We start from the raw sequence: 27,173 nt of genomic DNA, 5'->3' as shown, positions 1-27,173 counted from the left end.
GAGAGAGGGAGTGAGGGAGAGAGTGCTCGCAGGTCCTTGCTGTGTGCCTTGATAATCCCTGAGTCTCCTTCATTGGGTCGCCTCCATGTCCTCTAGATGGTAACACAGGCGCAGCACAGGCTGCTGAATCTGACTCTCCTGATTGAACTCTTGGTAACATAAAACCATTGAGTTTAGTTTTTGCGTGAATTTAGTTCAGTGCCACACTAAAGTAGGCTTGACATTGTATTCTGATGTCACGTTCTGACCTTAGTTCTTTTGTTATGTCTTTGTTTTAGTATGGTCAGGGTGTGAGTGGGGTGGGTTGTCTATGTGTTTGGCTTGGTATGGTTCTCAATCAGAGGCAGCTGTCAATCGTTGTCCCTGATTGAGAACCATACTTAGGTAGCCTGGTTTCACTTTTGAGTTGTGGGTGATTGTTTCCTGTGTCTGTGTTTGCACCATACGGGACTGTTTTGATTTTCGTTTGTTCTTTCCCTTTGTTATTTTGTATTTTGTAGTGTTCAGTTTTAAATATTAAAATGGATACTTACCACACTGCAAATTGGTCCGATATCTCTTACTCCTCGTCAGAAGAAGAGGACAAGTGTTACAGAATCACCCACCACCAAAGGACCAAGCAGCGTGGTAACGGGCAGTAGCAGCGATCTCAGGACTCCTGGATATGGGAGGAGATTCTGGATGGCAAGGGACCCTGGGCACAGGCTGGAGAGTATCGCCGCCTCAAGGCATAGCTGGAGGCAGCGAAAGCCGAGAGGCGGTGGTATGTGGAGGCAGCACGGCAGCGCAGTTGGAAGCCCGAGAGGCAGCCCCAAAAATGTCTTGGGGGGGAACACGGGGAGTGTGGCTAAGTCAGGTAGGACAACTGAGCCAACTACCCGTGCTGACCGTGGAGAGAGAAGGACCGGGCAGGCACCGTGTTATGCCGTGAGGCAAACGGTGTCCCCGGTGCTGCTCAGCTCATCTGGTCTCCAGTGCGTCTCCCCAGCACAGCCCAGTGCGGGCTATTCCACCTCGCCGCACTGGCCTGGCTACGGGGAGCATTCAGCAAGGTAGAGTTGGGCAAGCTCGGTGCTCGAGACCTCCAGTGCGCCTTCACGGTCCGGTCTATCCGGTGCCACCTCCACACACCAACCCTCCGGTGGCAGCCCCCCGCACCAGGCTGTCTCTCCGTCTCCTCCCTACAGGTGCTCCCGTCTGTCCTGAGATGCCAGAGTTGCCCGTCTGTCTTGAGATGCCAGAGTCGCCCGTCTGTCCTGAGCTGCCAGAGTTGCCCGTCTGTCCTGAGCTGCCAGAGCCGCCCGTCAGTCAGGAGCTGCCAGAGCCGCCCGTCAGTCAGGAGCTGCCAGAGCCGCCCGTCAGTCAGGAGCTGCCAGAGCCGCCCGTCAGCCAGGAGCTGCCAGAGCCGTCTGTCAGCCAGGAGCTGCCAGAGCCGTCCGCCTGTCCGGTGCTGCCGGAATCTCCAAGTCGTTCGGTGCAGCCGGAATCTCCCGTCCATTCGGGACCCGTGGCTATGGTCCCCAGTCCGAGGTCGGCGGCGAGGGACGCCGCTCTAAAGAGGCAACGGAGGCGGTTAAAGAGGCGGAGAAAGACTATGGTGGAGTGGGGTCCACGTCCTGCACCAGAGCTGCCACCGCTGACAGACACCCACCCAGACCCTCCCCTATAGGTTCAGGTTTTGCGGCTGGAGTCCGCACCTTTGGGGGGGTGTACTGTCACGTTCTGACCTTAGTTCTTTTGTTATGTCTTTGTTTTAGTATGGTCAGGGCGTGAGTGGGGTGGGTTGTCTATGTTCCTTTTTCTATGATTGTCCCTTATTGAGAACCATACTTAGGTAGCCTGGTTTCACTTTTGAGTTGTGGGTGATTGTTTCCTGTGTCTGTGTTTGCACCATACGGGACTGTTTTGATTTTCGTTTGTTCTTTCACTTTGTTATTTTGTATTTTGTGGTGTTCAGTTTTACATATTAAAATGGTCTGATATCTCTTACTCCTTGTCAGAAGAAGAGGACAAGCGTTACATCTGAGGACTTTGTAAGAGACATACCATGACCTTGAATACATGATTGTCCTGAATTCTGGCTTTAACGTAATACAGATCTTTAGTAAAACATTTTTGACAATCCTACACACTTCTAAATTTTTTAGCTATAACCCATTTTCTAGCATTAAAAAAAGCTAATGCTTGCAGTCAGGCATTACTGAGACATCAGAAGTTCAGAGTGTCTCATCTTCAAAGTAAGTGCTATGGCCACAAAAAGACTGATGCTCCTCGTTTTTGCAATGCTTTCTTCCCTCTGTATTATTTGACAGCGAATCCCAGTGGCATTTTCAAGTGCCAACATGAAACAATGCAAAAAAAATGCCATGTTATTTTTCTGTCCCTCTTTTTCTGAGTGAAACCGCCTCTGATGTCTCTGTTGTGGCGTGTGTCTTTGTCTGTGGCTGTGGTATCCATGCAAGCCAGGTCTTTTAAAAGTAGGACCGCAGTATTTAAAAGGGAGAGATTATGAAAGACTTGTTGGGGCGCCAATTTGGGTCCAAGGTAGACAAATGTTCATGCATTCTCATTGTCGCTCTCACACATACATACAAACACACACACAGGGGCATGCACACACAGACACGTGCACAGTATTTAAAAGTGAGAGATTATGAAAGACTTGTTGGGGCGCCAATTTGGGTCCAAGGTAGACAAATGTTCATGCATTCTCATTGTCGCTCTCACACACACATACACACACACACACACACACGCACACACAAACAAACACAAACACACACACATTGCCAAGAGTTCCACTGCTGAGGGAAAAGTGATTGCTTCCGATGAACGTGACCATGTGAATGACTATGCATAATGGCAGGAAATGACTGTTCTCTGTGATAAAGCGTTCATACATCTTCCTATTTCTCTTGTCTGCTCAATGAACTGCATTTCATTTTCATCAGGAACATTTATTATCTGGGGAATTTCTGCTCCCACAGCTCATTTGAAAGTAACCGTAAATTAACTATTGACTGTGTCAGGATTATTTTTTTCAGTGTGCTAAAATACTTTCTGCTTTCAAGTAGATACATAGCACCCTGAAAGCAAAGCATAGTTCGTCCTCTTTGTCTTTCCCTCAACAGGTTGACAATGGAATAATTACAGGAGCAGTAATATTGATGTGACATCTGGATGATGCTGCAGGCAAGATAGAGGCTTGGCAGGTAGTGGTGCCCTCAGTAATTGGGCCATGGGGGACATTTTCTGGGACCAAAGCTTTCATGGGGAGACAGAAACAGACATACTGTTAATGAGAGAATGCTGTGAACTCCCTGATGCTCATATCACACAAGCACCATGTCCCTTTCTTTTGGTTACATCATCTGTGATACCGGTGGCCCTCACTCCATGTTTCCTAAATCAAATCAAATGTTCTACCATTTCTATCAGTGTTCATGGGCTCATTCTGTCTTAGGCTGTCGTTGCATTCTCATATGCTCATAGGTGTGTGTTTGTTTGTGTGATTGACAGGCACCACACGGCTGCCAAGAGAAGGGGAGGTGCCGGGGGTAGACTACAACTTCATCAGCGTGGGAGACTTCCGTATCCTGGAGGAGAGTGGCCTTCTGCTGGAGAGTGGAACCTACGATGGTGAGCACTCACTAAGGAAGCGTTCAATAATGAATTGATTAATAAGCTTAGTAGTCAATTGCATTGACCAAGGCTAAATTGATTGGTCAGGGGAACATGATTAAGAGGCTTGTTAGAACTGAAACCTTTGATCACAAGGATACTCAAGAGCCCGTGTGCTGCTCTATCCATTAAGAGCTCTTTTAATCTGTAGAGCAGCAATGTGCTGGCCCACCTGATCACCACTCTCAGTAGATCTTTCAAACTGCTGAACCCACTACTGCAGAGGAGGAGCTATTTACTCATGTGATGATGGCCCTCTCTACCTATTTTATTTATTTAACTAGGCAAGTCAGTTAAGAACAAATTCTTATTTACAATGACGGCCTAGGACCAGTGGATTAACTGCCTTGTTCAGGGGGCAGAATGACAGATTTTTTTACCTTGTCAGCTCAGGGATTCAATCTCGCAACCTTTCGGTTACTGGCCCAACGCTCTAACCACTAGACTGCCTGCCACTCCTATGAGGGAGGCTGTGTTCATTGCCAGCTTCCAAAAACTACTGGCAGATACTGGATATCTTTAAGTTGGTTTCCATCATTGGGGTATCCTCTCAGACAGAAGAGGAGTCCTCTTCTTTACGAGGGAAAATCTGCTTCATTTTTGCCTCAGTGGTGACACACTGAACTTGGCTCATGTGTGACCTCCTGTACTGTAAGTAACCATAGCAAATGCTGTTATAGCTCGGGGATGATAGTTCATATTGTCACTGAGAGGCGAATAGAAATATGTTTTATCTGTAGGGTTGTTGACACAAGGAAGGCTGTTTCTGGGTTTTCCTGATACTCTATGTCGTCCATTACAGTTGAAAGAATTATTATCAGTTGTTTTACTTTAGTGATACTACAATGGCACATTAAGTACTTACCCTGTATTATGGGGTTGAATAGTCTCAGAGTATTTATGTCGTGAAGGGATTGGAGCCGGGGATTTTTTTCACATTGTTTGATGATTATGGCAATAACATGATAATCTCCTCTCTTTAAACTCAGTCTTTCATACACCAAATCCCAGCTGTCTGCTGTGGAATCAGAATGGAATGGACTCAGTCTTTCATACACCAGATCCCAGCTGTCTGCTGTGGAATCAGAATGGAATGGACTCAGTCTTTCATACACCAAATCCCAGCTGTCTGTGTAACGGTTCTCGTCTGTCGAAGGAGAAGCGGACCAAAATGCAGCGTGGTGGTTATTCATGTTTTTTAATGAAATGAACTAGACATGAAATAACGAACAAAACAAAGAACGAACGTGAAAATTGGTGAACACAAACACAGAGAAAGGAACAATCACCCACGAAATACTCAAAGAATATGGCTGCCTAAATATGGTTCCCAATCAGAGACAACGATAAACACCTGCCTCTGATTGAGAACCACTCCAGACAGCCATAGACTATGCTAGATACCCCCACTAAGCCACACATCCAACACCCCAAGACAAAACACACCACAATAAGCCCATGTCACACCCCGGCCTGACCAAATAAATAAAGACAAACATAATATACTACGACCAGGGCGTGACAGAACCCCCCCCTAAGGTGCGGACTCCCGGACGCACACCAAAACCATAGGGGAGGGTCTGGGTGGGCGTCTGTCCATGCTGGCGGCTCCGGCGCAGGACGTGGACCCCACTCTATCAATGTCTTAGTCCTTCCTCCTCGCGTCCTTGGATAGTCCACCCTCGCCGCCGACCATGGCCTAGTGGTCCTCACCCAGAACCCCACTGGACTGAGGGGCAGCTCGGGACTGAGGGGCAGCTCGGGACTGAGGGGAAGCTCGGGACTGAGGGGACGCTCGGGACTGAGGGGACGCTCGGGACTGAGGGGACGCTCGGGACTGAGGGGAAGCTCAGCACTGTTGGGAAGCTCAGCACTGATGGGAAGCTCAGCACTGATGGGAAGCTCAGCACTGAGAGGAAGCCCAGCACTGAGAGGAAGCTCAGCTCAGGCAGGTAGTTGGATCCGGCAGATCCTGGCTGGCTGGCGGTTCTGGAAGAGTCTGGCTGACTGGCGGATCTGGAAGAGTCTGGTTGACTGGCAGATCTGGAAGAGTCTGGCTGACTGGCAGATATGGAATAGTCTGGCTGACTGGCAGATCTGGAAGAGTCTGGCTGACTGGCGGATCTGGAAGAGTCTGGCTGACTGGCGGATCTGGAAGAGGCTGGCTGACTGGCGGCTCTGGAAGAGTCTGGCTGACTGGCAGATCTGGAAGAGTCTGGCTGACTGGCAGATATGGAATAGTCTGGCTGACTGGCAGATCTGGAAGAGTCTGGCTGACTGGCGGATCTGGAAGAGTCTGGCTGACTGGCGGATCTGGAAGAGGCTGGCTGACTGGCGGCTCTGGAAGAGTCTGGCTGACTGGCGGTTCTGGAAGAGTCTGGCTGACTGGCGGATCTGGAAGAGTCTGGTTGACTGGCAGATCTGGAAGAGTCTGGCTGACTGGCAGATATGGAATAGTCTGGCTGACTGGCAGATCTGGAAGAGTCTGGCTGACTGGCGGATCTGGAAGAGTCTGGCTGACTGGCGGATCTGGAAGAGGCTGGCTGACTGGCGGCTCTGGAAGAGTCTGGCTGACTGGCAGATCTGGAAGAGTCTGGCTGACTGGCGGATCTGGAAGAGTCTGGCTGACTGGCGGATCTGGAAGAGTCTGGCTGACTGGCGGCTCTGGCTGCTCCATGCTGACTGGCAGCTCTGGCTGCTCCATGCTGACTGGCTGCTCTGGCTGCTCTATGCAGACTGGCAGCTCTGGCGGCTTCTTGCAGACTGGCAGCTCTGGCGGCTTCTTGCAGACTGGCAGCTCTGGCTGCTCCATGCAGACTGGCAGCTCTGGCTGCTCCATGCAGACTGGCAGCTCTGGCAGCTCCTTGCAGACTGGCAGCTCCTTGCAGACTGGCAGCTCCTTGCAGACTGGCAGTTCCTTGCAGACTGGCAGCTCCTTGCAGACTGGCAGCTCTGGCTGCCCCATGCAGACTGGCAGCTCTGGCAGCTCCTTGCAGACTGGCAGCTCCTTGCAGACTGGCAGCTCCTTGCAGACTGGCAAATCTGGCTGCTCCATGCAGACTGACAGCTCTGGCTGCTCCATGCAGACTGGCAGCTCTGGCTGCTCCATGCAGACTGGCAGCTCTGGCTGCTCCATGCAGACTGACAGCTCTGGCTGCAACCAGGCAGGCTGGCAGCTCTGGCTGCGCTGAACAGGCGGGAGACTCCGGCAGCGCAGGAGAGGAGGAAGGCTCTGGCTGCGCTGAACAGGCGGGAGACTCCGGCAGTGCAGGAGAGGAGGAAGGCTCGGGCAGCACTGGAGAGGCGAGGCGCACTGTAGGCCTGATGCGTGGTGCTGGCACTGGTGGTACTGGGCCGAGGACACGCACAGGAAGCCTGGTGCGGGGAGCTGCCACCGGAGGGCTGGTGCGTGGAGGTGGTAGTGGGTAGACCGGACCGTGCAGGCGCACTGGAGCTCTTGAGCACCGAGCCTGCCCAACCTTACCCGGTTGAATACTCCCGGTCGCTCTACCAGTGCGGCGAGGTGGATTAGCCTGCACTGGGCTATGCAGGCGAACCGGGGACACCGTGCGCAAGGCTGGTGCCATGTAAGCCGGCCCAAGGAGACGCACTGGGGACCAGATGCGTAGAGCCGGCTTCATGGCATTTGGCTCGACGCTCAATCTAGCCCGGCCGATACGCGGAGCTGGGATATACCGCACCGGGCTATGCACCCGCACTGGAGACACCGTGCGCACCACAGCATAACACGGTGCCTGCCCGGTCTCTCTGGCCCCCCGGTAACCACAGGAAGTTGGCGTAGGTCTCCTACCTAGCGTCGCCATACTCCCTGTGAGCCCGCCCCAATACATTTTTGGGGCTGACTCTCAGGCTTCCATCCGCGTCGCCGTACTGCCTCCTCATACCAGCGCCTCTCAGCTTTCACCGCCTCCAGTTCTTCGTTGGGGTGGCGATATTCTCCAGGCTGATCCCAAGGTCCTTCTCCGTACAATTCGTCCTCCCATGTCCATTCCTCTCTTTGTTGCTCCTGCTGTTGCTGTTGCCTGTTACCACGCCGCTTGGTCCCGTTGTGGTGGGTGATTCTGTAATGGTTCTCGTCTGTCGAAGGAGAAGCGGACCAAAATGCAGCGTGGTGGTTATTCATGTTCTTTAATGAAATGAACTAGACATGAAATAACGAACAAAACAAAGAACGAACGTGAAAACCTATACAGCCTATCTGGTGAACACAAACACAGAGACAGGAACAATCACCCACGAAATACTCAAAGAATATGGCTGCCTAAATATGGTTCCCTATCAGAGACAACGATAAACACCTGCCTCTGATTGAGAACCACTCCAGACAGCCATAGACTATGCTAGATACCCCCACTATGCCACACACCCAACACCTAACAACACCCCAAGACAAAACACACCACAATAAACCCATGTCACACCCCGGCCTGACTAAATAAATAAAGACAAAAAGACAAACACAATATACTACGACCAGGGCGTGACAGTCTGCTGTGGAATCAGAATGGAATGGACTCAGTCTTTCATACACCAAATCCCAGCTGTCTGCTGTGGAATCAGAATGGAATGGACTCAGTCTTTGGATGTCAGAGGCGCACCTCTGGTCTAGTGGTTGGCCCATTTCACTTATCCTTCTCTGCAGTGTCTCTCCTATTGCCTCCCGTTTATATTCCCTGTGATGGAGAGTTTAAAGATGAAGTCAAATCCCCATATGGAGTAAGAGTCTTACCAAGCAGCAGCACCGCTTCTATGAAGGGGTTTGGCACTGGCAGGTCCTGGCTGTTGACAGTCTTCTGAGCCCTCTGATGTGATGCTCTCTGAGATTCCCATTCCTGTCAGTCAACTCACAGCTGACAGACGCAGGTCAACACTGACACCTCCTCACACACACTTTGAGCAAATCGCAGCCCTGTTGGTTTGGGGGAAATACAGAATTGAGATCACATACGGTAAGAAAGGAGCTGCAGGATTCAGGAGCTGCCAAGTCAAGAGACAGCCACCCGCGACTGTGAGCTTCCCTTCATCTCTCAGCTGCAGCCAGACCTGTGGGTTTTTCTGCACCTTTACAGGCAGCCAGATAACACACTACACAGAATGGTGTTTAGCTGGGCTGTAGTAAAGCACACATTCTGAATGATTTGATTAGTCTAGAGAGAGAGAAGAGGACCAGGGATAGATTTATAGGACTTCAGCCAAGCGCCCAGAGTCAGCTGTTCAACGGCAAGCTCTCAAATCTGTACACTAGCAGTGTTTGGCTGGGTGAATATATGTGTATTGACTTTCCAAGGCTCTCGGCTGAACTTTGCTGTCCATTGAACACCCTGATAGTGGTAGGTCCTCGACAGAAACATGTTTGGCTGCTGGGCATTTCCATCTAAAAGACCCATGAGCACCAACATGTGAAGTTCATAGGAGCATATCAAATTATGTGTCAAATGTACATTTTTGTCATTTAGCAGACACTCTTATCCAGAGCAACTTTCAATAAGTTGTAAGTGCACACATTTTTGTACTGGTCCCCAGTGGGAATTGAACCCACAACCCTGGCATTGCAAGCACCATGCTCCACCAACTGAGCCCCACAGGAAAGCTAAGAGTCTATGATTTGGGGAAATTAAGGCATAGATTAATTTAAAAAAATGTTCCATCTTAAAAATTAGGCATAAGTAAAGGCTTTGATTACCGGATAAACAGATGCAAAAGGGGCCTTAGAAATGGTATCAGAAATACGTCCAAACACAATAATGTTGATGGCAAGACAACTGGCAATGAATATCAACACTTATATTTAGTTTTAGAGAAATATTGCCTTGTGCATTGTAATTCCGTTAACAAAGACCCACATATCCTCATGAAGAGGGAGGATGATGAAATCTTACAGAAGTAACAGACCTACCAATTGGTTATAGTGATTTTACTGATATCAATTTTGTTTAGGAATTTTTAAGTGATTCAAACTTGCAATTCTGTTACCAAATTGATAACTGAATCACTGCAAATGAATTGGCTACAATGGGAAATGATAGTAGCCACAAACCACAGTTGGGTCGCCTGCTACTGTCCTGCCTCCCACTGGCATACTGTTATGTTCAGCTGGTTACTGTTTTCTTTCACTTTCTGTTATCTGGTGGTAAAACCGAGTGTTAACAACCGTCTGAGTCTGGACAACCTCTCCCTCTCTCTCACTCTGCCTCACTACTGTACTGAACTGTAATTTACTGTACTTAACTTCACTGTACTGAACTGTACTCTACCCTACTCCATGTTGCTGTGCTGTAGTGTACTGCCCTGTACTGCTTTGGTTACTGTAGCTCAATAACCAAAATAGATTTTTCAAACTCAAGGTGACATGTCATAGCTGATACCCCATTCTTTCTGCAGACACCTTTCAATCTCAATTGGGAACTGCCCTACTGGCACAGAGCTGTGGTCTCCCTGCACTATGAGTAAACTCAGTATAGCTGTGGAGGTCATTTGATAGCGGAATGGGATTTTTTATATTTATATGTGCTTGAACTGTATCCTCTTTTGCCATAAAGAGTATACTGAGTGAGTGTGTGAAAAATGAACACGACCCAGTTCTGCTGGAGTAGCCTGCTGTATTCGAGCCCTCTAGTTTATTTATGTCCTAATTTTTAGTGCCCATACATTTGACTAGACCAACTGACTTTTAGAGTATGTTGTAACCATATTACTCTTCAATTTGATCCTTCGCTAATCTTAATGGTGTTTCGAATAGCCCATTAGCCAATAGCTGCTATAGCTTGCATCCCTGCTCTCTGGCTGATTTGTACTGCTGTGCCAGACAGTCAGAGAACTAGCACTATTATCCTCTCTCTTCCCTTACTTCCTGTCATTCCTGGCCCTGTTAACCCCCCACCACCACACAGGCCACACAGGCCCACCCAGTGTCGTGCCAGACCTGCCCTGCCCAGTGACCTGAGGCCTCTCCACTCTCCCAGGCGTTGCTGCCGGGATGCAGTTTGTGCCAGGGTGACCCACAGGGTCCCAGGTTTCATGACACAGCCATCTGTGCCAGGCTCTGAGAGGGAGTCTGTCTGGGCTCAGCCCTCACTCCGGCTCTGCTCTTCTGTGTGGTTCAGGTCTGGTCAGGCGGCACAGCACAAGGACAGCTGCCCAGAAATTAACAACGCACATAGTTTGGCGCTGCTGACATCACTGTTACTAGGAAATGGGAAAGTCTGTCTAATTCAAATTATTCTCAAATGTATTTTGGGCAGGGAATCCCACTGTGTTCATGATTCTGATTTCTATGAGAACATATGGGCCTGGAGCAGTGGGATGATTATATCTTGAGTGGATGGTCAGGGGGCCGGAGCATAATTGTAAGTCATTTGTAGATTGCAAATTGACAGCAAGAAGCCCAAACAGGTATAATACTAAACATAATCATTTTATATTTGCTTACTTTTGTATATGATCGCATACACTAAGTGCATAAAATATTAAGAACACCTGTCTAATATTGAGTTGCTCCACCCCCTTTTGCCCTCAATTCGTCAGGGCATGGACTCTACAAGGTGTCGAAAGCAATCCACAGGGATGCTGGCCCATGTTGACTTCAATGCTTTCCACCGTTGTGTCAAGTTGGCTGTATGTCCTTTGGGTACACATGTGAAACTGTTGAGCATGAAAACCTCAGCAGCATTGCAGTTCTTTGACATAAACCGGTACGCCTGGCACCTACTACCATACCCCATTCAAAGGCACTTAAATTGTTTGTCTTGCCCATTCACCCTCTGAATGGCACAACATACACAATCCATGTCTCAATTGTCTCCTTTAAGCTGTGTCCTCCCCTTCATCTACACTGATTGAAGTGTATTTAAGAAGTGACATCAATAAGGGATCATAGCTTTCACCTGGATTCACCTGGTCAGTCTATGTCATGGAAAGAGGAGGTGTTCTTAATGTTTTGTACACTTTGTGTATATCTCTCTATTATGCTTGTGAATACTTTGGAACAACTCTCCAAAATTAAAATCACTTGGAGCTGATTTGTTGGTGTTTTTACAGTCTTTTATGTCCAACAATAAAAATGTAAAAATAAAAACATATTATAATTGTTTAGCTCAGCACTTGGCTGGCCGCCAGTTGGGAAACCCTGGACAGACTTCAATGTATACAGTACTTTACACTGATGTATGCCTTGCTAAATGCACTAAATTCTCTAGTGGGTTGAGTACATGAAATCAGTGGACTGATGCCTAGCAATAACTGTGGCTGTTTCTGACTCCTGTGCTTTTCCTTGGTGCATTTAGCAAGGAATACATCAGTGTAAAGTACTGTATACATTGAAGTCTGTCCATGTCTGTTAGTGTATATTTGTATTTGTTTTATTTCAAGAACAGATTTCTACCCCAGGCAAACCCTCCCCTAACCCGGACGACGCTGGGCCAATTCTGCACTGCCCTATGGGACACCCGATCATGGCCTGTTGCGATACAGCCCAGGATTGAACCAGGGCCTGTAGTGATGCCTAGCATGGAAATGCAGTGGCTTAGACCGCTGCGCCACTCAGAAGATGAAGCTCATCAACATGACATTTGCAATGGTTATGTCAAACAAACCACCCCCTCTCCTTGTCAGCTTATGAAACAGTTTAATATGACAAATAATAGCAGAAATCTCTTCTGACTTGTCACTTTCACACACCCTCACTAACCTGACGCACATTTACCAGGGGCCGAGAGATATGTTTGTAATTAATACGTATGCTATAGCGTCTGGCTGATGAATGTCAGGGTGGCAGGAGACAGATGACTATTAGCTAAGTGGCCCCCAATCTGTCCCTGCTATCGCTGTGCCACCAGGGTTAATGAAGCCATCTCTGACAAACTGCTGTGAGGGAGATGAGCACAGGAGCATTAATACCATACAATTTAGGATTACTATAGTAACCCCGGTTCCCTGATAATAGGAGTGAGATGTGTCACATTGGGATTCACTCAGAATCACTAATCAGGGGAAGAACCAATCACACATGTCTGTCGAGACAGACATGTTCAGTGGCGGATGAGCCCCTCCCACTATTGCCTGTTTATTTGTTTTTTATTCGAGAATGTGGAACAATGTGTCTGTTTGATACTTTTCATTAACTCATGCATAGCAGTTCTTTATATGGACTAAAATAAATGTGTTCATATAGACAGAATATTATGTATAGGCTATATACTGAATTTTTTATCAGTTATGAAAATAGAAGGGGCTCCTGAGTGGCGCAGTGGTTTAAGGCACTGCATCTCAGTGCTAGAGAGATGACACTACAGACCCTGGTTCAATTCCAGGCTGTATCACAACCAGTTGTGATTGGGAGCCCCATAGTGCGGTACACAATTGGCCCAGCATCATTAGGGTTTGGCCAGGGTAGGCTGTCATTGTAAATAAGAATTTGTTCTTAACTGACTAAGTAAAAAAAAGACTATCACATGACTATGGAAATGTGATTTTAGAGACACAAAGTAACAATAGGTTATGATTAAAGGGTTAGGCTGTAGTGGGCTCTCATCATCTTTATTCACATCATTCTAATTAAATCAAGTCACAATTATCAGCTTTGGTATTGACATTAGTGAACAGGCTTTCTGAATGAGGAGAGACACATGGTTAGGCCTACCAACGGAAAGTCTTAAAAATAAAAATTATTTTGAAATTTGGACCACAGAAAACCAAAGTTTATATGAAATGTCTGCCTTTTTTGCCTTACATTTTAACAAGTGTAATAAGTTAATTTTATATAGGACAACATCACAAAATCTATTTATCTTATGTTGTTTAATTTAGTCTCATTATCATACTGTACATTTAGGCTATTTCAAAATAACAGAACACCATATTTTTAATTGACACTTTAGGCTATTATGCTAAAGATCTACGTATCTGAGATTCACATTTTAGGCAAGGGCATCTTTTAAAACTAGTTTGATACTCACCTCATGTCTTGATAATATGAATGAGAATGTTGTCAGTAAATCAGCATTTGTCCATCTCTCCCATTGTTCCCATTTTCAATAAAAAAAATATGCATGAGCAATTCATAAGACTATAACATTGGAATGTTGTAAAGTGCGGTCCTACCCTGGCTGGCGAGGACACTCAGGTGAAGCCATTGAATAAAATGAATTACAAGGAAATAAAGCTTTTTAGCTTTTGAACCAGTTTTTTAATGCTACAGTATAGGCCTTCATTTCTAGCCTGTATAATTTCAACTATACTTTCCGTAAAGTATGAAACATCAAAATGTTTTAGAAAAACCTTGTGTGCTGTGTGTCATAACAGCTGTTATTTACTGTTATTCTGAAAATGATTTTCTCAATCAGCTGATGATTGTTGAAACAGGGCTCAAATTCAATGTCTAATTTCACAGATAAATGCTTATAAAATTGACAGGCAATCGACACTGCCATTAATACAAGGGATGATTTTATATAACACGAATTTGGACTACTAAAATGTTATTAGAATGTATACAAAATACAGTTCTAGTTTAGGAGGTCATACTTAAATGTAAAATAATAATAGGCACACGAACTAAGGAATACTATTTTAGTATTTTATTATCTTAAGATTATCACCAAGACAGGCAGACAGTCCAGACAGACAAACAGTACAGTAGACTAAACATTGCAAAAGAAGAGAATATTTGGATTATTAGAGATTATTTAAGAGATTTAAGAGAATCGATGCAAATGTATGCTGCTAATGAACAATAACTAGGCCCAATTCATTACCATTGAAACTATCCTCTTTGAACTGCCAGATCTGAATAAATGGATTAGATGGATGGCTTCGATAGTCCAGCAATCGTATTGCATGTCGTGCATATGCTAATAATCCAAATATTCGGCTAAAAACGATCTTTCACTGCTACCCTCAGAATTCATTATTCTTAGAGGAGATCAGAAGAAGCTGCATTGGAACCCAAATAGATCCTCTCTGTGCATGGAAAACATATCCTGGTGCATGAAGGCTACACCCACGGGAAAGACAGACTGCAAATAAGTCCTTCTGGAAGTGGACTGAATATGATGTTTCCAATGCAGAGGTCACAGAACCCTCACTGATTGGGTTATCGCAAAGTTATCTGGAGAACACAACCATATCCCGGACAATGCTCAGATTTGCATCCGAAAGGTGACGATGAATGGACTGAAGGTGAAAAGCCTGGAGACCCAGGATGAAACCGATGAAATTGTGGACCGTGGTAACACTTCTTGCCTGCGTCTATTTGAGGAGAAAATACATTCTTTAAAACATTTTTTTAACTCGATATAGGCCTTGATATAGTATAGACTGTTTTTAGCCTTCAGCCTTTATATAATCATATGAACTAATTTCTAAACAATTGTAACGATGTTCGTCTGAGGAAGAAGGAGTAGACAAAAGTGCAGCGTGGTACGTGTTCATATTGCCTTTAATTAACTGAACACTAAATACAAAAGAACAAGAGAATAAATGAAAACCGAAACAGTCCCGTATGGTGCAAATACTGAAACGGAAAACAACTACCCACAACCCATAGTGGGAAAACAGGCTGCCTAAGTATGGTTCTCAATCAGAGACAACGATTGACAGCTGCCTCTGATTGGGAACCATACTTAGGTAGCCTGTACCAGCCTGTGTTTGTGGGTAGTTGTTTCCTGTTTTGTGTTTTGTCACCTGATAGGACTGTTTCGTTGTTTCACCTTTGTTATTTTGTGTTCAGATTAATAAAGTTAACATGGACACGTACCACGCTGCATTTTGTTCTGATCCTTCATATTCCTCATCAGACGAGGACGAGAATCGTTACAACAATATTCTGCCCATATGAACACATTCATTTTAGGCAATAACTGAACCAATTTCTGTATATACAGTTGAACGATTATATACAGTTGAAGTCAGAAGTTTACATACACCTTAGCCTTAAATATACCTTAAAATACACCTTAAATACATTTAAACTCCGTTTTTCACAATTCCTGCCATTTAATCCTAGTAAAAAGTCCCTGTCTTAGGTTAGTTAGGATCGCCACTTTATTTTAAGAATGTGAAATGTCAGAATAATAGTAGAGAGAATGATTTATTTCAGCTTTTATTTCTTTCATCACATTCCCAGTGGGTCAGAAGTTTACATACACTCAATTAGTATTTGATAGCATTGTCTTTAAATGGTTTAACTTGGGTCAAACATTTCAGGTAGCCTTCCACAAGCTTCCCACTATAAGTTGGGTGAATTTTGGCCCATTGAGTCAGGTTTGTAGGCCTCCTTGCTCGCACACGATTTTTCAGTTCTGCCCACACATTTTCTATAGGATTAAGGTAAGGGCAATGTGTTGTCCACTCCAATACCTTGACTTTGTTGTCCTTAAGCCATTTTGCCACAACTTTGGAAGTATGCTTGGGGTCATTGTCCATTTGGAAGATGCATTTGCAACCAAGCTTTAACTTCCTGACTGATGTCTTGAGATGTTGCTTCAATATATCCACATAATTTTCATTCCTCATGATGCCATCTATTTTGTGAAGTGCAGCAGTCCCTCCTGCTGCAAAGCTCACTCACAACATCCCAACCGTGCTTCACGGAGCAGTGGCTTCTTCCTTGCTGAGCAGCCATCCAGGTTATGTCGATATATGACTTGTTTTACTGTGGATATAGATACTTTTGTACCTGTTTCCTCCAGCATCTTCACAAGGTCCTTTGCTGTTGTTCTGGGATTGATTTGCACTTTTCGCTCCAAAGTATGTTAATCTCTAGGAGACAGAACGCGTCTCCTTCCTGAACGGTATGACGGCTGTGTGGTCCGATGGTGTTTATACTTGCGTACTATTGTTTGTACAGATGAACGTGGTACCTTCAGGCATTTGGAAATTGCTCCCAAGGATGAACCAGACTTGTGGTGGTCTTCAATTTATTTTCTCTCTGAGGTCTTGGCTGATTTCTTTAGATTTTCCCATGATGCCAAGCAAAGAGGCACTGAGTTTGAAGGTAGGCCTTGAAATACGTCCACGGGTACACCTCCAATTGACTCAAATGATGTCAATTTGCCTATCAGAAGCTTTTAAAGCCATAACATCATTTTCTGGAATTTTCCAAGCTGTTTAAAGGCACAGTCAAGTTTGTGTATGTAAACTTCTAACCCACTCGAATTGTGATACAGTGAATTATAAGTGAAATAATCTATCTGTAAACAATTGTTGGAAAATTGACTTGTATCATGCACAAAGTAGATGTCCTAACCGACTTGCCAAAACTATAGTTTGTTAACAATACTTTTGTGGAGTGGTTGAAAAACAAGTTTTAATGACTCCAACCTAAGTGTTTGTAAACTTCCGACTTCAAATGTATGTGTTCAAATAGATTACCAGTCAAAAGTTTGGACACACCTACTCATTCAAGTGTTTTTCTTTATTTGTACTATTTTCTACATTGTGAATAATAGTGAAAACATCAAAACGACGAAACAACATATGGAATCCTGTAATAACCAAAAAAGGGTTAAACAAATAAAAATATATTTCATATTTGAGATTCTTCAAAGTAGCCACCCGTTGCCTTGATGACAGCTTTGCACACTCTTGACATTATCTGAGCACTTGTTGGCTTCTTTCCCTTCACTCTGTGGTCTAACAAATCCCAAACCATCTCAATTGGGTTAAGGTCGGGTGATTGTGGTCGGGTGATTCTGCTTCTTGGTCAAGTAGCCCTTACACAGCCTGGAGGTGTGTTTTGGTTCATTGTCCTGTTGAAAAACAAATGATAGTCCCACTATGCACAAACAAGATGGGATGGCATATCGCTTCAGAATGCTGTGCTAGCCATGCTGGTTAAGTGTGCCTTGAATTCTAAATAAATCACTGACAGTGTCACCAGAAAAGCATCCCCACACCATCACTCCTCCTCCATGCTTCACTTTGGAAACCACACATGTGGAGATCACATGTTCACCTACTCTGTGTCTCACAAAGACACAGCGGTTGGAAGCAAAAATCTCGAATTTGGATTCATCAGACCAAAGGACAGATTTCCACCGGTCTAATGTTCATTACTCATGTTTCTTGGCCCAAGCAAGTCACTCTTCTTATTGGTGTCCTTTAGTAGTGGTTTCTTTGCAGCAATTCGACCATAAAGGCCTGATTCACGCAGTCCCCTCTGAACAGTTGATGTTGAGATGTGTCTGTTACTTGATGTCTGTGAAGCATTTGTTTGGGCTGAGGTGCAGTTAACTCTAATGAACTTATCCTCTGCAGCAGAGGTAACTCTGGGTCTTCCTTTCCTTTGGCGGTCCTCATGAGAGCCAGATTCATTATAAAGCTTGATGGTTTTTGCGACTGCACTTGAAGAAACTTTCAAAGTTCTTGAACTTTTCCGCATTGACTGACCTTCATGTCTTAAAGTAATGATGGACTTTGATTTCTCTTTACTTATTTGAGCTGTTCTTGCCATAATATGGACTTGGTCTTTTACCAAGTAGGGCTATCTTCTGTATACCACCCCTACCTTATCACAACACAACTGATTGGCTCAAGCTCATTAAGAAGGAAATAAATTCCACAAATTAACTTTTAACAAGGCACATCTGTTAATTGAAATGCATTCCAGGTGACTACCTCATGAAGCTGGTTGAGAGAATGCCAAAAGTGTGTAAAGCTGTCGTAGAGGCAAAGTGTGGATACTTTTTGGTTACTACATGATTCCATATGTGTTATTTCATAGTTTTGATGTCTTCCCTATTGTCACGCCCTGACCATAGAGAGCCTTTTATTCTCTATGTTGGTTAGGTCGGTGTGTGACTTGGGTGGGTAATCTAGGTTGGTTTATTTCTGTGTTGGCCTGGTATGGTTCCCAATCAGAGGCAGCTGTTTATCTTTGTCTCTGATTGGGGATCATATTTAGGCAGCCATTTCCCCACTGTGTTTTGTGGGTTCTTGTTTATGTGTAGTTGCCTTTGAGCACTCCATAGCCTCACATATAATTGATTCTTTATTGTTTTTTTCCGGTTCACTTATAATAAAAAAATGTCGAACCGATTTCACGCTGCGCTTTGGTCCGAATGTTCTTACAACAGTCATGACAACTATTATTCTACAATGTAGAAAATAGTCAAAATATAGACAAATCCTTGAATGAGTAGGTGTGTCCAAACATTTAACTGGTACTATATATGTATATATATATATATATATATATTTTTTATTTATCTTTATCTTTAACTCTACATTGTTGGAAAAGGATCCGTAAGTAAGTTAAGTCTACACCTGTTGTTTATGAAGCATGTGACAAATACATGTTATCTGATAAGATTGCTTGATTATCATCCCTAATGTTTTCCTGAACTTTCCAATACCTTTCTGATTGATTTCAATCACTCCCAAGCATACTTCCTTCAGACTGAAATGTTTCATTACCTGATTTTCCATATAATGTGCTCTACCTTTTAATGGGAATAAGATAATGGCAGTAAGGTCAGATTCTAAAGATTAATCAAAATATTTTACACATTTGTTTCTGATACCACCAAGTGTCCTAAAATAGAGAATAAGAGATTCAAATTGCTTGATGGTCCATGTTAACAAAATCTTAAATGTATATATCTGTTTAATATCATGTATGAATAAATTTGACTTTGTGACTCTCCACCCCCGTTCTCCGATGGGTATTGCGGCTCGCCCAGTGATTTTGTTTTACAAAAGTGTCTCCCTCATAAATATTTGTGACTACCACGGCCTTATAAAGAGAGAAAGCTGTATTTTGAGCATGTCTTCTATAACAGACCTATTTGTAATGTTTAAATTGTAATAGGTGGAGATCAAAGGTTTGTAAGATGAGAACAAGCACAGTTCAAATGAAAAGGAGATCAAGTTTATAGAGAGTAATACTTGCTAATACTTGAGTAATATTTGCTCAAAATCCATATTTCCCAGTGGCATCTTTCTCCGGTTCTATAATTATGCTTATATTATTGCTTATGAATTATGAATAGACTGTCTAATCATACAGTAAATGTTTGACCTTAAAATAAAAAATTGCCAAAACATGCCAGGATGAAAGGTTCTCCCGTTAAACAGATCACACTGTTCATGGCACGCTCATGTATAATGGAGGAGTCTATAGTGGTCACATGTAGTTTACGATGGGTCAATCAGTAAGGTTTGTCTGAATGGCTAGCTCGCGTTAACTTCATAGAGTAAGCATAATGTAATTCACATCGTTTTCTATTCTACGGGCATAGTGGGAATGTATGTGATAGTGTTTACAAACGTATCATCATTAGCCACTCCTCTCCTTCTCTATTCTATTAGCCACGTGCGGAATGTCATTCACCTACTTAACTTATAGCCTATGAGCACAGCCCAATAATACACATTTCTCACGCTTGCTGTTTAACCTATTATCACATTTAATTTCTGGACTTTAAAACTTATCCATGTTCTCTTACATGCTGTGTTACAGCAAAATGTACTGACAATCCTTCACCTCCCCACCATCACCAGCTAAGCCCCGTCATTGGAGCTCCTTTCTTCCAGCTGGGGGGTTTCCATGCCAGCTGCCGCCCATAGAGCTACCTGCCATCAAAGCATCTGGCTCCGAGGATCTTACTTCGGAGATGAGGCCACTCCCTAAACAATTTTAATAAACTTTCATATTGCATTTTGCCGCTGTTGTTCATTCAGTTAAGCCTTAAACACGATTGAAATGTAGGACCGTGTTTACAAGATTGTGGTCCCATTACTTTACCAGTTCTTGTTCAGATGGCCTCAATGCACAATAACTGCCTATGTCTTATCAGGGCTGTATAGTAGCTACAGGGATGGCTGAGAAAAGGGAACTTGTTAGACATTCATCTCTCTATCTGACCCCTCCCTCCCCCCTCTATCTCCAGGTAACTACTATGGGACCCCCAAGCCCCCAGCAGAGCCCACCCTGGTGCAGCCTGACCTGGTGGATCAGGTGCTGTTTGATGAGGACTATGACAACGAGGTCCAGCGTAAACGGACCACCTCCGTCAGCAAAATGGACAGGAAGGACAGTGTGGTTCCTGAGGAGGAGGACGATGATGAGAGGCCACCCCTGTCCAATGGCCTCCCAGGTCAGTTCATCTCACACTCAAACCCCCTCTCCTTCCCCTTCTCTCTTTGCTCAGGATAGTCCCCTTTTGTATATCTCTTAGTCCTTTTTCAAATATCTTTCTACTTTTACATTTACATTTAAGTCATTTAGCAGACGCTCTTATCCAGAGCGACTTACAAATTGGTGAATTCACCTTCTGACATCCAGTGGAACAGCCACTTTACAATAGTGCATCTAAATCATTAAGGGGGGGTGAGAAGGATTACTTATCCTATCCTAGGTATTCCTTGGCGTCGTGAGGGAGTTTGTTCCACCATTGGGGGGCCAGAGCAGCGAACAGTTTTGACTGGGCTGAGCGGGAACTGTACTTCCTCAGTGGTAGGGAGGCGAGCAGGCCAGAGGTGGATGAACGCAGTGCCCTTGCTTGGGTGTAGGGCCTGATCAGAGCCTGGAGGTACTGCGGTGCCGTTCCCCTCACAGCTCCGTAGGCAAGCACCATGGTCTTGTAGCGGATGCGAGCTTCAACTGGAAGCCAGTGGAGAGAGCGGAGGAGCGGGGTGACGTGAGAGAACTTGGGAAGGTTGAACACCAGACGGGCTGCGGCGTTCTGCGGCGTTCTGGATGAGTTGTAGGGGTTTAATGGCACAGGCAGGGAGCCCAGCCAACAGCGAGTTGCAGTGATCCAGACTACTTTTAGATGTACATTATTATGACTATGGACTATATCATATTTCTACTCCATAACATAATTCTGTTCTATACTATACATATTGACCTATGATCTAGGAGCTGTGATCACCTTCCCCATTATTCCCAGTTTGTGCTATCTGTCTGTTTGTGTTATCCAACCATGCTCTGTCTATATAGCCAGACACTTCCCACACCAAAGCCATGCCTAAAGCACATCTAGTATCAGTAACACCTTCTCCTGTAGTGCAAGTCACCTTGGAAGGCAGCAGTCTTCTTACCCTAAGACAAGAGACTCCGTGTGTGTGATCAATCAGGACTCCTCTCTCAAAGGATCTGGGCTGTCTTTGATGTGCCCAAGGATAGCCTGATTCCAACAGAAATGGCTTACAAGTCTTTTTATGTAAAATACATCACATTTCTACTGTACTGCAGTCATGTTGAGGTTGTTCTGAACTTTTCATTCCAAACCAACCATATATGGAAACAATTATGAATAGGTCAGAAGGTTTGTGGAAAAAGTGAGTGCTATGGCCAAAACTCCTGACTGACCTTCCCTGGTCTCTGTGTTGAAGACAAACCCTGATCCCTGCCTGACTTCCTGTATGTGTCTATTGCAGTCAGTGTGGTGTGGGCTCTCAGGCTCTCACCCTTCTGTGAACTGTCTCTGATGACCTCAGCTCTCCTCAAGGCTGGCTATGGTGCATGGTATTTACATGAGGCCAGTCAGAACATCCGCGGATCCTGTGTGTGTGTGTTTGTGTGTGTGCGCATGTACATGTGTGGATGAAGTCAGATTAGCATAAGCGGTTGACGTCAGACTCATTTGCCAGTTCCTCCCATCCTTCAAGCTAACAAGTAAATAAACAATCTGTTGGAAATACCAGCAAATCCCATGGATGTTGTAGTGTGTTAACTATTTATTCAAATGCAGAAGCACATGCACAACCTTGACATGCTCATGGGCTGCCTGTATCAGCTCTGTGGTATACACTAGAAGAAGCTGTTTTGTGTTGAGCCTCATTGTATCATATGCTTGTGCAGAGGTTAGCATTACACAAAAACAGTCCCTCAATTAGAAGACCCTTGGGTATAAGTTTCATTTGGCAGCTTTTTGTACCCTGGAGAGCCTTTGTTGTCTATGCTCATGTTGATTGTGATGCTTTTATTGCAGTTCTCATTAAATGAATAAATGAAAAGTATAGAAATAACTATAAAGACAGTATTATTGTACCAAATAGCCTCAAGCTAAAATGTCCTTTTTACTGTGAATCCTCAGTATATCATTGAAACCCAGGGGGTGTACACACATATGCATAAACACGCTTACACGTACATGCAAATGCAAAACAGTGCCTTGGTGAACAGAACACACGATCTCTTGCATGCAAATCCTTTACCGACATCAAACCCTCCTTCCTCCCGCTGCAGCTGGGAGAACAGGATGAGGCTTGAGGTGTCCATGCAGGACTAACCTTCTGCTGATTCTCTCGCACTCTCTCTTTCAGAGCATAAAGAGGGGGCATCATGGAGGAAGGCGGTGCCCAGCTACACCCAGTCCAGCAGTGCAATGGACTTCCGTACGTGGAGCTCTCTGCCCCGCGACGACAGCCTGGAACCACTGCCTCTCAACTGGGAGATGGCCTACACCGAGACTGGCATGGTCTACTTCATAGAGTGAGTACTGCAACAGCACCCGTATATCCACTCAGGGACAGGACAAAGAGACATCCTTGAGTCGACTGAGTCCTGGTTGTTTAAACTCTGCTACACTGTAGATACAGAGAGTTCAAGGCTCCTCTCAAAAAATGCTGAGTTTATGCTTAATAGAGTTTCATGCTAAATAATTCAATAAATGACAGAAATGTTGGTAATGGTTTTTTAATGACATAAGACACTTTTGCTCTGGGCTGAATGTTGAATGTTACGTTACAGGTTATGCAATAAATGGCTATACAGTATCTGATCAGCATCGTGCAAAGTATCATACAATTGTTGGTTAGATTAGTGAAGCACACAGCACACGTGTTACATAAGCCATGTCGAACAGACAGTGGATTTAAGTTAGTTAGTTAAACAAGCCAAGGCCTGGACTGGTGTGGGTCTCTTTAAAATCCACTCATATTGACTCAATGTTTACTCCAAAACTGACAGCCCTAGCCTACATAATTGTTGCAAAAGTGTTTCTAGTCTGAGCTCATTTACTTGGTGGTTTCTCTTCAAGAAAACTTCAGCAGTTTTCCTGACCAATCAATACTGTGTTTTAGGAATGATTGAGTATATATAGCTCTCCCAGAGGCCCTTGAGATGTTTGAGAACAGGCTTCCAGCTGATCTTGTCTGAAGTCACCACATGTCATAATGAATACTGTGTTTCAGTTTTTCCCTCATTTGAATACAAAGCAGGATGAATTACTTGGTCAATAAGTTATTTGTAACATGTGTAGCTTTGTTGGTGGGTACATGACTGTCTATCTTTCCACTGATGCAAATACCAGTGTCAGTAGCTGGCTCGGGTTTTTGAATGTTTCTCTTATCTGCCCTTCACAGTCACAACAGCAAGACCACCACCTGGCTGGACCCCCGCCTAGCCAAGAAAGCCAAGCCCCCGGAGAAGTGTGAGGATGGAGGTAAGGCTTCAGGACCTTAGTGGACCACACAGTACATGCGTACATGAAGCTCTTACAGCTACCACTACTACTACTGCTACTTCTACTACTGTACTAGTACACACATGCAGTTTTACACATGGTTATGCCCCCCAGCCCCTGCCTTACAGCATACTGTGCATTATTTCACATATACAGACAGCTCATCAAATATAAATGACTGCGTTTCTATACAGACAAGATTGTCTGCATCCTCTGACATGATGGCATGTTCCTTAATAAATGCCTCCAGCTCAGGGTAACGTGTGCTACTTATACAATGCCCTCAGAAAGTATTCACACCCCTCTTTTTCCACATTTTGTTGTGTTACAGCCTGAATTTTAAATGGATTAAATTTAGGTTTTTTTTGTCACTGACCTACACAAAATACCCCATAATGTCAAAGTGGAATTATGTTTATTTTAATGTTATTATATTTAATAAAAAATTAAAAGCAGAAATGTTCTGAGTCAATAAGTATTCAACTTCTTCATTATGGCAAGCCTAACTACGTTCAGGAGTACAACTTTACCGAACAAGTCACATAATAAGTTGCATGGACTCACTCTATGCAATAATTGTGTTCAACAGTATTTTTGAATGACTACCTCATCTCTGTACCCCAAACAGATTCAACCACAAAGACCAGGGAGGTTTTCCAATGCCTCACAAAGAAGGGCACGTATTGGTAGATGGGTAAAATAAAAAGCAGACATTGAATACCCCTTTGAGCATGGTGAAGTTATTCATTATACTTTGGATGGTGTATCAAAACACCCAATTTACTGCAAATGTACAGGCGTCCTTCCTAACTCAGTTGCCATAGAGGAAGGAAACCTCTCAGGGATTTCACCATGAGGCCAATGGTGACTTTAAAACAGTTACAGAGTTTAATGGCTGTGATAAGAGAAAACTGAGGATAGATCAACAACATTGTAGTTACTCCACAGTACTAACCGAGTGAAAACAGAGTGAAAAGAAGGAAGCCTGTACAGAATAAAAACATGCATCTTGTTTGCAACAAGGCACTAAACTAATCATCTACTAGAAAGTCTATGGCAAGACCTGAAATGGTTGTCTAGCAATGACCAACAACCAATTTGACAGAGCTTGAAGAATTTTGAAAAGAATAATGGAAAATGTTGTACAATCCAGGTGTGGAAAGATCTTAGAGACTTACCCAGAAAGACTATGCTTGCAAAGGTGCCTCTAAAAAGTAATGAATCAGAGTTGTGAATGCTTACAGTTGAAGTCGGAAGTTTACATACATTTAGGTTGGAGTCATTAAAACTTGTTTTTCAACCACTCCATACATTTCTTGTTAACAAACAATAGTTTTCCCAAGTCGGTTAGGACATCTACTTTGTGCAAGACACAAGTAATTTTTCCAATAATTTTTACAGACAGTTTATTTCACTTATAATTCACTGTATGACAATTCTGTCAGGATTTGGCCAGGGTTGTTCCGGGTTTTGGTCACTAGATGCCCCCATTGTGCTTTTTGACCTTATGTTTTTTCCCTTGTTCCCCATTATTATTTGCACCTGTACCTCGTTTCCCCTGATTGTATTTAAACCCTTAGTTTCCCTCAGTTCTGGGCTCTGTGTTTGTATGTTAGCACCCAGCCCTAGTGTTCTGTGTTTTCTTGTCGATTCCGGTGGATGCTCTTGTGGAATTCTGTTTTTGTTTTTTGAGTGTCTCTTGAGGCTTTTTTGTGCTATTCCTACCACCTTTTGGATTTGCCATTTTTGTATTTAAGGACTTCTCCTTTTTTTACTTTATTAAATACACCGTCTTAAGTACTGCTGTGTCTGCCTCATCTTCTGGGTTCTGCTGACTATTCGTGGCTCAGTTGGTTAAGTGACTGTTTCTCACTCCGGAGACCCAGGTTCGTAACTGGGTCCTGACAGAAACACAGAGCCAAAAATGAACCCAGAGGCAGCCAGTTCCCAGGACCTTTTTGCCATGCTGTCCCACCACCAGGAGACTGTCCAACGCCACGAAGCCGCCCTGGTTCAGCAAGAGGCCTTAATGGCTAGACATTCTCATCTTCTGTCGGAGATGCTGACTTCCATTAAGCAAATATCTGATCGTCTTACCCCGGCAACAGTTCCCGTCCCAGTACCTCAGATTCACGTACCCATGGCAGTTAACCCCCTGGCTGAACCTCGTCTTCCACCTCCCCAACGGTTCTCAGGTGATCCAAGTGCTTGTAAAGGGTTTCTCACCCAATGTTCTCTCTCCTTTGAGCTACAACCCTCGTCGTTTCCCACCGACCGGTCTAAGATCGCTTATATCATCACCCTGCTGTCGGAAAAAGCCCTGGCCTGGGCTACTGCTGTGTGGGATGCCCATAGTTCCTGCTGTGCCAGCTACTCTGCCTTTGCTGAGGAATTCAAACGAGTGTTTCAAGGCCCAAGCAGTGGTTCTGACTCAGCCAAACAGCTCCTGACTCTCCACCAAGGTTGGCGCAGCGTGACGGACTATGCCATCCAGTTCCGCACGGTGGCAGCAGCAAGTGGCTGGAACAACGAGGCGCTCACGGTGTGCTTTCTGAAAGGCCTTTCCGACACTATCCAAGATGAACTGGCCACTCGGGAACCACCGGACAATCTCGAGTCCCTGATCAAGTTGGCCTCACGCATTGACCAGCGTCTGAGAGAGAGAACTCAACCGTAGACCTCTAGCCCCTATCAGTCCCAGCTCCGAGTCCCCACCTTTATCCACGCTGGCTCCATCGGAACCCATGCAGATTGGACGCATCTCCCAGGCTGAGAGAGACCGCCGGATGAGGAGAGCGACGCTGTCTATATTGCGGCAAACCGGGCCATTTCCGTTCCACGTGTCCCGGGCTCCAGGGAAACGCTCTGTCCCGTACAGACCGGGGGAACTGTAACGGGAAACATAACCTCCTCCCATCCGTCCAACTCCCATCTGCTCATTCCAGTCACCCTCTCCTGGGACAACCACAAGCTTCACCTTCAAGCCTTGGTAGACTCTGGAGCCGCAGGTAACTTCATGGATGGTGTCTGGGCGAAGGAGAATGGCGTTCCCTCTGAACC

The 27,173-nt window shown here is 44.8% G+C and overlaps 1 pseudogene; it reads left to right on the top strand.

Moving 5' to 3' along the window:
• Positions 1 to 27,173, top strand: part of LOC135542054 (membrane-associated guanylate kinase, WW and PDZ domain-containing protein 3-like) — a 157,414-nt pseudogene that overhangs the window by 99,745 nt on the left and 30,496 nt on the right.

The sequence above is a fragment of the Oncorhynchus masou genome, chromosome 6 (genome assembly GCF_036934945.1).
Source record: "Oncorhynchus masou masou isolate Uvic2021 chromosome 6, UVic_Omas_1.1, whole genome shotgun sequence".
NCBI lineage: Eukaryota > Metazoa > Chordata > Actinopteri > Salmoniformes > Salmonidae > Oncorhynchus > Oncorhynchus masou.
The sequence above is the reverse complement of the archived record's forward strand: the minus strand, read 5'-3'. Positions and strand labels throughout refer to the sequence as shown.